Genomic DNA, 11,960 nt, shown 5'->3' with positions numbered 1-11,960 from the left:
AGAAAATAGAAAGAGAGAATCAGAGTGACACAGAAAGAAATAGGGGAGAAGGAGAATAAGAAATGAGAGAGCGAGAAAGAAATAGAGAGGGTAAGAAATAGGCAAAAGGAGATAAATAGAGAGAAAATTTAAGAGAAAGATAGAGTGAGAAAAGAAGGAAGGGGAATAAAGGGAGGTAAATAGAGAAATAGAGGGAAATAAAGAAAGTTAGATAGAATGGGCGAAGGAAAGAGAGAGAGAGACAGAAAGAAATAGGGAGGAGAATAAGAAATGAGAGAGCGAGAAAGAAACAGAGAGAGTAAGAAATAGAGAAAAGGGAGATAAATAGAGAGATAATTAAAGAGGCAGATAGAGTGAGAAAAGAAGGAAGGGGAATAAAGGGAGGTAAATAGAGAAATAGAGGGAAATAAAGAAAGATAGATAGAATGGGCGAAAGAAAGAGAGAGAGAAAGACAGAAAGAAATAGGGAGAAGGAGAATAAATGAGAGAGCGAGAAAGAAATAGACACAAGGAGATAAATAGAGAGAAAAGTAAAGAGAAAGATAGAGTGAGAAAAGAAAGAATGGGAATAAAGGGAGGTAAATAGAGAAATAGAGGGAAATAAAGAAAGATAGATAGAATGGGCGATGGAAAGAGAGAGAGAGAGAGAAAGAAAGAAAAGGTAGAGCGCACTTGACGAAAATGGAGCTTTGACTTATTTTATTAAAACTATATTTATGGCTCATTCACAAGTGAGCTTCTTCATCTCTCATCGAAGTATGCTTTGTGAATGATTTATTTCACCCATGTGGTGTAATTATTAAAACATTGATATTTGGTAAGTAACCAGTTTTTTTATATTTTAAAGTAAAATTATTATTATTTTTCTTTCAGTTCTTTCAGTAAAAATATAATCTTGGAATAATCGATGTGAAGAAATAAGTGTCGAATTCCTTGAATTTTATTATTATTTTTGTTTAAATCTAAGAACTTCGACCTTTATAGCGTAATCAATGAAGTGGAACGAAGATATATATAATAATACTTATATATATATATATATATACATCTATGTATAGTCTTTTCTCTCAACTAATATATATGTATGTATATATATATATATATATATATATAATGTATAATATACATCTATGTATAGTCTTTTCTCTCAACTAATATGTATGTATATATATATATACATGTATATAATGTATATATATATCTATGTATAGTCTTTTCTCTCAACTAATATATGTATGTATGTATATATATATATATATACATGTATATAATGTATATATACATCTATGTATAGTCTTTTCTCTCAACTAATATGTATGTATATATATATATATATATACATGTATATAATGTATAATATACATCTATGTATAGCCTTTTCTCTCAACTAATAGATATGTATGTATATAGATATATATAATGTATAATATACATCTATGTATAGTCTTTTCTCTCAACTAATATGTATGTATATATATATATATATATATGTATAATATACATCTATGTATAGCCTTTTCTCTCAACTAATATATATGTATGTATATAGATATATATAATGTATAATATACATCTATGTATAGTCTTTTCTCTCAACTAATATGTATGTATATATATATATGTATATAATGTATAATATACATCTATGTATAGTCTTTTCTCTCAACTAATATATGTATGTATATATATATATATATATATATATATATATATAGTGTATGATATACATCTATGTATAGTCTTTTCTCTCAACTAATATATATGTATGTATATATATATATATATACCTGTTATTTGAAGTATTTGAACTGATAACGTATTTTTAGATAATTTCTTTTAAGTTCTTATTACCTTTTAAAAGACTGCTGTTTGTAACAATACTTGTTTGCCCTCCTTTTTTTGCGCGTGTGTATAAAAATATATATATATATATATATATGTATGTATGTGTGTGTGTTTGTGTAAATATATCTATGCATCTAATATAGGTACTCTGCGATACAAGTACCCTAATATATATATATATATATATATATATATATAGTTATTGTAAAAATTGCAAGTACAGCAAGACTAAAACTCCGAGTAGGGATGGCGTGGGTTATTATCTTTAAAAAAAAATTCACATATATCCTAACACTTGGCCTTAATTCTCCTTTTTTTTCACTCACACACACACGGTATTTGTGGTCAACTTGTTGAGAAAGATCATTTACTGACGATGTGACTTTTCTATATTTAAATAGTGAAATATACTGATAATATTGATTGATTGAGTCCTCAGGTATCGCCCTTAATGGTTTATTCAACCAGGCGGAATTTTCGAATAGCTACCCCGTGCACACACATGTTTATATCTGTATGTGTGTGTGTGTAGATAAATGATAATAGAGAAGATTGTTGTAAAAATTATATACGTGTGTGTATGTGTGTATATATATATATATATATATATATATATATATATAATATACATATAATAAAGAGGTGTTTGTATTATATGTATGTTTGAATATATATATATATATATATATATATATATATATATATATATATATATAGATATACATATAATAAAGAGGTGTTTGTATTATATGTATGTTTGAATATATATATATATATATATAATATATATATAGTAACAATTTAATAAATAAAACATATGCATACATACATACATACATATATGTACATACCTACATCTATGTGTGTATATATATATATATATATATATATATATATATATAGTAACAATTTAATAAATAAAACATATGCATACATACATACATATATGTACATACCTACATCTATGTGTATATATACATGCATATATGAGTACAGGACACCACAAATTATATACGTGTGTGTATGTGTGTATATATATATAGATATACATATAATAAAGAGGTGTTTGTATTATATGTATACATACATATATGTACATACCTACATCTATATGTATATACACATGCATATATGAGTACAGGACATCACAAATAAACGTAGAACACAACGAGAAACGAAAACATAAAATCAAACAAGGAAACGGACTTTTTTTAACAACGAAAAAACAGATTACAAGACAAACAATACAAGGAATATAGGTACTTGTACCAGGAATATATATATATATATGTATATATATATATATATATATATATATATATATTATATATATATATATATATATACATACACATATATATACATACACATGCGGGTCTTACACACACGCGCACACACGTGTGTATGTATTATTTTCCCCAGAATTTTCTATAGACGAAAACTGCTTGGAATTCTCGCCTTACTTTATTGCTCCCAGAATTTACCATTTATTACGTTGGAATAGATGTCTTTTTTTTTATCCTGTCTTCTCTTTGGGTCATCAAAAAAATTACAAGACATCCACAACAAAACCCCCCAGCTCTTTTGTTGAATTTAAATATATCCATGACGTAATTAGAATCCTCCCAATATAATACTAGTATCATCACTGTATAGGCATTAACTGTGGTTGTGGTTGGTCATTAATTCAGCAGTGAATATCATTGAACATGTGTTTGTTGTTTCTCGCTGTACACCTTAGCAACTCACTCGTTGTTCCTAACCCACCACTAACAAACTCTGGCCGCTTTAACATTCTGGAATCTCTCTTGTTTTTAACTGATATTGGTGATCTATTGGCGATCTTTCGTCTCTAGTAGACCTTTCCGTCGATTTCCGTAAAAAAATTTTTTTTTTCTTTTTACTTATGGGCTTGCGGGAACTTTTGAAGTAATGAGAGCGAAAGAGACTAAGAGAAAGCGATTGTATGACGAGGGAAGTTCTTTTGAAGTTACCGTGCATGGGAAGCATTGATGTACGTGTGTGTGTGTTTGATGGGGTGTGCACGATAACTTGAAAAGAACTTCCCTCGTCATACAATCGCTTTCTCTTAGTCTCTTTCGCTCTCATTACTTCAAAAGTTCTCGCAAGCCCATATGTAAAAAAAAAAAAAAAAAAAATTTTACGGAAATCGACGGAAAGGTCTACTAGAGACGAAAGATCGCTCTGATATTTTCTGATTAACGACTGATTTTGTTGTGGGTATATCTGCACAATTGTGCCCCACCTGATCGACTTTGTTTCCTTATAACTTTTTCAGGAAATTGGATATTTTGAATAAAATTTTCTACAATTAATTTTTAGATTGTGTAGATTACTAATTATGTCGGAATTTAATGTGAAAGAAATTATTAGTAAGCGCGCACACACACACACACACTGAAATTTGAAATTTTGATAAAATGTAATGTGTGTCAGTATGTATGTGCGCTAACCAATTGTTTATTTTTATTATTTCATATTAGATTCTGATATAATCGGAATCTATGCAATCAGAAAGGAATCTGTAGAAAAGTTGAACAAGACAAATGTTTTTTTTCCTACTGCAAGTTATGAGGAAACAAAGTCGAATTGTGTGAATCGGAAACTTCTCTATCCCAAAACTCGTGTAAGGTTTACCGTGTTGCAAATAATATTATTTGTAACAATTGGGTACAAAAGAGCGGCAAAGTAGTTAGTCGACACCCTCGACCTTTGTATTTAACTCTCTTACTCTTTACTCTTTTACATGTTTCAGTCATTTGACTGCGGCCATGCTGGAGCACCGCCTTTAGTCGAGCAAATCGACCCCGGGACTTATTCTTTGTAAGCCCAGTACTTATTCTATCGGTCTCTTTTGCCGAACTGCTAAGTGACGAGGACGTAAACACACCAGCATCGGTTGTCAAGCAATGCTAGGGGTACAAACGACACGCAAACACATACACACACACACACATATATATACGATAGGCTTCTTTCAGTTTCCGTCTACCAAATCCACTCACACGGCATTGGTCGGCCCGGGGCTATAGCAGAAGACACTTGCCCAAGGTGCCACGCAGTGGGACTGAACCCGGAACCATGTGGTTGGTTAGCAAGCTACTTACCACACAGCCACTCCTGCGCCTACTGGTACTTTATTTTATCGAAAAGATGGAAGTCAAGGTTGACCCCGGCGGGATTTTTAAACTCAAAACGGAAAGTCGGAACAAATATCGCACAAGGTATTTTTCCGACGCTAGAACGAGTCTGCCAGCTTACAGCATCATTTATTTTTTTGCTACTAGCACTATAATAATGATGATGATGATAACCTTTTCTTCTATACGCACAAGGCCTGGAAATTTTTGGGGAAGTGCAACTATTCGATTACATCGTTCCTGTATTCAACTTGGGTGAAAGTAAAGATGTGTACACCCGGTGTTTATGGTTATAGATTTTGTTGCGCCGAAAACGGGTGGTGTACGTATTTTTTACCCCCGCCCTCAACTTGTATGTATTTCATTGACCCTGAAAGGATGAAAGGCAAAGTCGACCTTGGCGGAACTGGAACTCAGAACGTAAAGACAGACGAAATACCATTTTTTTTTTTTGCCAGTTAGCCTCCAATAATCATGATTTCAAGTTTTGGCATAAACCTAGCGAGTTCGGGGGTGGAGTAAATCGATTACATCGATTCCAGTGTTCGAATGGTACTTCGAAAGGAAGAAAGGCATAGTTGACCTCAGGGCCATTTGAACTAGGAACGTAAATACTGATGAAATACTAATAAACATTTTGTCCAGCGTGCTAGTGATCCTGCCAGCTTGCCAACAATAATAATGATACCTAAACTAATTAATACATGGTAATGCTTAAACGCGTGGCTCAGTGGTTAGAGCGTCGAGTTTACGATCGTGAGGTTGTGAGCTCGAATCCCGGACTGGGCTGCGTGTTGTGTTCTTGAGCAAGACACTTTATTTCACGTTGCTCCAGTTCACTCAGCTGTAGAACTGAGTTGCGATGTCACAGGTGCCAAGCTATATCGGCTCTTGCCTTTCCCTTGGACAACATCGGTGACGTGCAGAGGGGAGACCGGTATGCATGGGCGACTGCTGGTCTTCCATAAAAAAAAAAAACAACCTTGCCCAGACTTGTGCCTCAGAGGGTAACTCTCTAGGTGCAAACCCATGGTCAGTGTCTGACCGAAGGGGGTCATCTAATGCTTAAACGAAAGAAAAGATTTGGTATCATTTTTAACCTTTTAAGAGGTCTCTTTTTAGGTTCTACTACCTAAATGTGTATCTCTGTAATTACGAGAGCAAACAATAAGAACATTGAGAGGAATAAAAATACAAAGCAAATTAGTAAACTAAGACATGCACACCTAATCAGAAAGAAACTAGTGGCTGCACTCAAGAAAAATTTTTGAGACGTTTCCAAAACGTTTCTTAGAGCGAGTGCTTTGGTCATAATCAAGTTAGGAATATATATTTTTTTTTTCTTCAAATTGCAAATGAAGGTGGGAAATTCAAAATTTGTTGATGTTTTTTAAAGTCTCACTCTCTGATGTTTTTAACCCTTTAGTGTTCAGATTATTAAATCAAACATAATGCCTATTGATTCCCATTAATTTGAATTAATCATGCATTATCTCATATCTTCAAGATCTTGATGGTGTAATTACTTAATGTAGAATAACATTGTAGGGTAGGTGTGAGAGCCTGGATCTGGTTAGTTTGAACAAATTCCGCCGAGGTCGACTTTGCCTTTCATCCTTTCAGGGTCGATAAATTAAGTACCAGTTACGCACTGGGGTCAATGTAATCGACTTAATACCTATGTCTGTTCTTGTTTGTCCCCTCTGTGTTTAGCCCCTTGTGAGTAATAAAGAAATAGGTTTAAATACTAGAGGGTTAAACCCTCACTCTCTGATCATCTGGTTTAGTTGACGTACTGGTGTTCCAACAGTGACCTTGCTCATCTTTTCTATGGGGTTATGATAACGGCATTTTTCTAATGTATCTTGTTTTAGTCATTGGACCGCGGCCATGCTGGGGCACTATCTAGTTGAACAAATTGACTCCAGTACTTAAGTTTGGTGCTTATTCTGTTTGATCGTTTTGCTGAACTGCTAAGTTACTATATATAAACAAACCAAATATATATATATGCGTCAACTGGGACACATACAGATGCGACAGGCTTCTTTCAGTTTCCATCTAACAAATCCATGCACTAGGCTTTGGTCAGCTTAGGGTTACAGCAGAAAATACAAGCCCAAGGTGCCATGCAATGGAACTGATTTGGAAGCAAACTTCTTACCACACAGCCATGTCTGTGTCTAGCATTCTAAGAAAGTAGTGTCTTTTGAAATAGATTTGATTTGGCTGTTATTTCTAGCAAGTTAACCACTTTAAGGCTTACTCTTTTACTTGTTTCAGTCATTTGACTGCGGTCATGCTGGAGCACCGCCTTTAGTCGAGCAAATCGACTCCAGGACTTATTCTTTGTAAGCCCAGTACTTATTCTATCGGTCTCTTTTGCCGAACCGCTAAGTGACGGGGACGTAAACACACCAGCATCGGTTGTCAAGCAATGCTAGGGGACAAACACATACACACACACACATACATATATACGACAGGCTTCTTTCAGTTTCCATCTACCAAATCCACTCACAAGGCATTGGTCGGCCCGGGGCTATAGTAGAAGACACTTGCCCAAGATGCCACACAGTGGGACTGAACCCGGAACCATGTGGTTGGTTAGCAAGCTACTTACCACACAGCCTTTCACATTAAATCTTTATGGGAAACTCTAGTGTTCACCGATAGATGAAGACTGACTTTATTTACATGGTCGATTGGGTTAGGTGTATGAAGATGGCTAATGATAACAATTCTGGTTCGGAACTAAGTTTCATATGGAGTCCACATATGGTCTATGGTTTTAATCAAGATGGTAGCTGTGCAGGCTTTGTGGTGCTCCCGTTTGATTGATATCTGAGAGTAGTTTGCTGAGATCATCAAACCTTATACTCTGAGGTGCACCTTCACTAGTTACTGGAACTCTGTCAGTTACGAAGAGAGTTCCTATTGATTTGGTCAGTGGAACAGCCTGCTTGTCATATAAACGTGCAGGTGGTTGAGTACACTGCAGACATGTGTACCCTTGAAAAGGCTAGCCCTTTGAATTACAGGTACTGGATCTTTTCGGTTTGAACGGCAGTTTTTAACATAATTTCTAGATAACTAAAAAATTTTAGACTTCGTATACTGGTAGAATGTGTTTATAAAACATCTTTTTCTCTTGGCTTTATTGAGAAAATTCTATGGTTTGTAAGATATTTGTTGTTTTTTTTTTCTTCAATTTCTGCAATTTCAACCAATCACTGACGTCTATTGAGGTAAAAACATTCTGTGCCGTATGAATATGTCCCTCGTTTAAGAAACAGATTGGGTTTATTTACATTTGTGAAGAAAAAAAGATACCCTTCCCCCTAACTCTAACTAACCCAAACCCTAAAACAGATTGAAATGCAATAGATCGATACTAGGGTCGTAATTATGGGTGACAATTTCATATGACACCGCTAGAAAAAACCTGCCGTTCAAACCGAAAAGATCCCAGGTATATATGTATATATATATTCTTGCCTACTGAGTGGACTGGAGTAATGAGAAATAAAGTATCTTGCTGAAGGACACAATGCTCCACTGGTAATTGAACTTAGGATCGTGAGCCAAATACCTTAACCACTAAGCCATGCATCTTCACTAGTAAAGGCTTAATATCTTCACAAGAGACAAGCATTAAGGTAGCGGGAACCAAACTGAGAGACTATTGCTTGTGCTACAACATTGGGATGCCCATTTTTTAAAGAGGGGACACTAGTGGCCCCAAGAGTGATGTATAATTAAAGGATTTTATTTACTCATTGCTCACTAAAATAGTAATAATCATCGTCATCATCATTTAGCATCCGCTTTCCATGCTAGCATGGGTTGGACGGTTCAACTGGGGTCTGGGAAACCAGAAGGCTGCGCCAGGCCCAGTCTGATCTGGCAATGTTTCTACGGCTGGATGCCCTTCCTAATGCCAACCACTCCGTGAGAAATTTTTTATTTTTAAAGAAAGCAAAATTTTTTTCCCTTTCAAACATAATTTGTTTTAAAATTTGGTTTTGTTGTCCTACTCCTCATCAATTTATGCCTGTTTTCCATACTGGCATACATTGGAAGGGTTATATGTGAGGCAAAGAAATTTGAAGGCTAACACAATAGTCATGTGATCTTGTGACGTAATTTCATCATCATCATCATCATCGTTTAGCGTCCGCTTTCCATGCTAGCATGGGTTGGACAGTTCAACTGGGGTCTAGGAAGCCAGAAGGCTGCGCCAGGCCCAGTCTGATCTAGCAATGTTTCTACGGCTGGATGCCCTTCCTAACGCCAACCTCTCCGTGAATGTAGTGGGTGCTTTTTACGTGCCACCGGCACAGGTGCCAGATGAGGCTGGCAAACGGCCACGGTCGGATGGTGCTTTAATAATAATAAAGCTGAAGTGAAGAACAACTATATAATGTGTGGTTATTTGACAAAAAATAAAAACCAAAATAGACCATCCCCAAGTATAACAATATTTGTTTCAGCATAAGATTTCACATCAAGAATTTTGCAAAACAAATATTTAAGTGTGAAAACTTACTCATTTCTTATCTTTTCATCATTTTCTTACTGCTTACTCCTACCAATTTAAAAAAAATATTAAGGCGCATAGGCGCAGGAGTGGCTGTGTGGTAAGTAGCCTGTCTACCAACCACATGGTTCCGGGTTCAGTCCCACTGCGTGGCACCTTGGGCAAATGTCTTCTGCTATAGCCTCGGGCCGACCAAAGCCTTGTGAGTGGATTTGGTAGACAGAAACTGAAAGAAGCCCGTCGTATATATGTATATATTTATATATGTATGTGTGTTTGTGTTTGTTCCCATAGCATTGCTTGACAACTGATGCTGGTGTGTTTGTGTCCCCGTCACTTAGCGGTTCGGCAAAAGAGACCGATAGAATAAGTACTGGGCTTATAATAGAATAAGTTCCGGGGTCAAGTTGCTCAATTAAAGGCGGTGCTCCAGCATGGCCACAGTCAAATGACTGAAACAAGTAAAAGAGATTAAAGAGTAAGAGTATTAAAAAGGTTACTAGTCTTTCGTCGTCTCTCTTCTGCAATTTCATTTAACATCCATTTTTCCATGCTTACATGAGTCGGAGAGAATTCAAGGCAGATGTTCTTCAGAGGGATACTCTACCTGTTTCCAAGCAAGGTATTATTTTCCCTGTGGCCAGATACATTTTACATGGCAGACTGAAAAAGAACAACCCTACTTGTATGATGATGCTCGTTTATAACTATCATGTGATGTCCAGACAAGGGTACACACACATACATATGACAGGCTTCTTTCAGTTTCCTCCTACTAGATCCACTTGTACTACTTTGGTTGCCCAGTGGATATAGTAGAATGCACTTGCCCAAGGTGCTGTGCAGTGGGATTGAACTTAAGACAAGATTGTTAGGAAGTAAATTCCTTAACCACTCAGCCACACATGCACCTCTCTATATAAATATCTCCTCAACTATTGTTTTTAGAATTTTTCCTTTTTTTCTCTCGTTATTCATAGAACAATCAATCCCCAACTAGAAAATATTAATTAAAACTGATAAGATCAAGATATTTCTCATTGTAGAGAAAAGAATCATTCTAAAATGTAACCCACCCATTATTTTTTGTTTTGATTTAACATTTCAAGACTTCCCACTATTTCCGAATTGAGATACAATGCCAAGAAAATGGTACAAAAAATAGTTGTATTTATCAACTTACAACACAAGTTTCTTTAAGCCATCGGCATTTAAACTGGCCATATCTGGCCCAAAATTGTCTTCCTGTTTAATGAGCAAAGTGGCCAGATCTGGTTTCTCACACTTACCTAACAATGTCATTTAAAACATTCACATTGAAATCTCAAAGCTACAAAGATGATGCATGATTAATTCAAATCCATGTGAGTGAATACGTATTACATTTGACAGAGTAATCGGAATGCTAAAGGGTGAAACATTTTTTTAAAGATATGTGGCATGTAAAAAGCACCATCCGTTTGTGGCCGTTTGCCAGACCCGTCTGGCACCACCGTCCGTTCGTGGCCGTTGCCAGCCTCGCCTGGCCCCCATGCTGGTGGCACGTAAAAAGCACCATCCGTTCGTGGCCCTTACCAGGCTCGCCTGGCCCCCGTGCCGGTGGCACGTAAAAAGCACCATCCGTTCGTGGCACGTAAAAAGCACCATCTGTTCGTGGCACGTAAAAAGCACCATCTGTTCGTGGCACGTAAAAAGCACCATCTGTTCGTGGCATGTAAAAAGCACCCACTACACTCACGGAGTGGTTGGCGTTAGGAAGGGCATCCAGCCGTAGAAACACTGCCAGATCAGATTGGGCCTGATGCAGCCTTCTGGCTTCACAGACCCCAGTTGAACCGTCCAACCCATGCTAGCATGGAAAGCAGACGCTAAATGATGATGATGATGTGATGGAAAAATTTACACTCAATAACTCAATCAAAATTTGTGTTTGGCAAAACGGTTGTTAGCAGATCTCTGATCAAAGCCTTCTCTGGGCAGCACTAGTTAACCCTTTAACATTCAGGTTATCTGTCAAATGTAAGTAACATTTATTTACATTGTTTTGAATTAATCATGCATTATTGTGTAGCTTAGAAGTTTCAATGATGTAATTGTTTGTTTTGAATGAGATGTGTTATAAATTCCTGTGGTGTACACATCCCTCTATGAGCAACCACTCTTGATGTGCAGTATATACTCCCGAGGAGTATAAATGTCTTGAGTAGTCACTCCTGATGTGGGGGTAGAAAAAAAAACCCCAGAATAATGTAGTCATGGATAAACAAAAAGATGCGATGGTCATATCTTTTATTTTTTAATTCGAAGACAGACATGGAGTTGCTTAAAACATTGACCCCTTGTCCGTAGACATACTGCCTCCTGATTTTACCATTTCTACTGCTACTACAGGAGCTGGTTATGCCATCTCCATT

At 36.1% G+C, this 11,960-nt stretch overlaps 1 protein-coding gene across 1 annotated transcript in view; it reads left to right on the top strand.

The window, feature by feature from the left end:
* The first annotated feature begins 627 nt into the window (after positions 1-627).
* The window catches only part of LOC115222857 (roquin-2), a 93,266-nt gene continuing 81,933 nt past the window's right edge, over positions 628-11,960 (top strand). The window contains exon 1 of the mRNA XM_029793205.2: positions 628-817. The gene's annotated coding sequence lies outside the window, so the exon portion shown is untranslated. The remainder of the gene's footprint in view (positions 818-11,960) is intronic.

The sequence above is a fragment of the Octopus sinensis genome, linkage group LG21, assembly GCF_006345805.1.
Source record: "Octopus sinensis linkage group LG21, ASM634580v1, whole genome shotgun sequence".
In the NCBI taxonomy this organism is placed as follows: domain Eukaryota; kingdom Metazoa; phylum Mollusca; class Cephalopoda; order Octopoda; family Octopodidae; genus Octopus; species Octopus sinensis.
The sequence above is the reverse complement of the archived record's forward strand: the minus strand, read 5'-3'. Positions and strand labels throughout refer to the sequence as shown.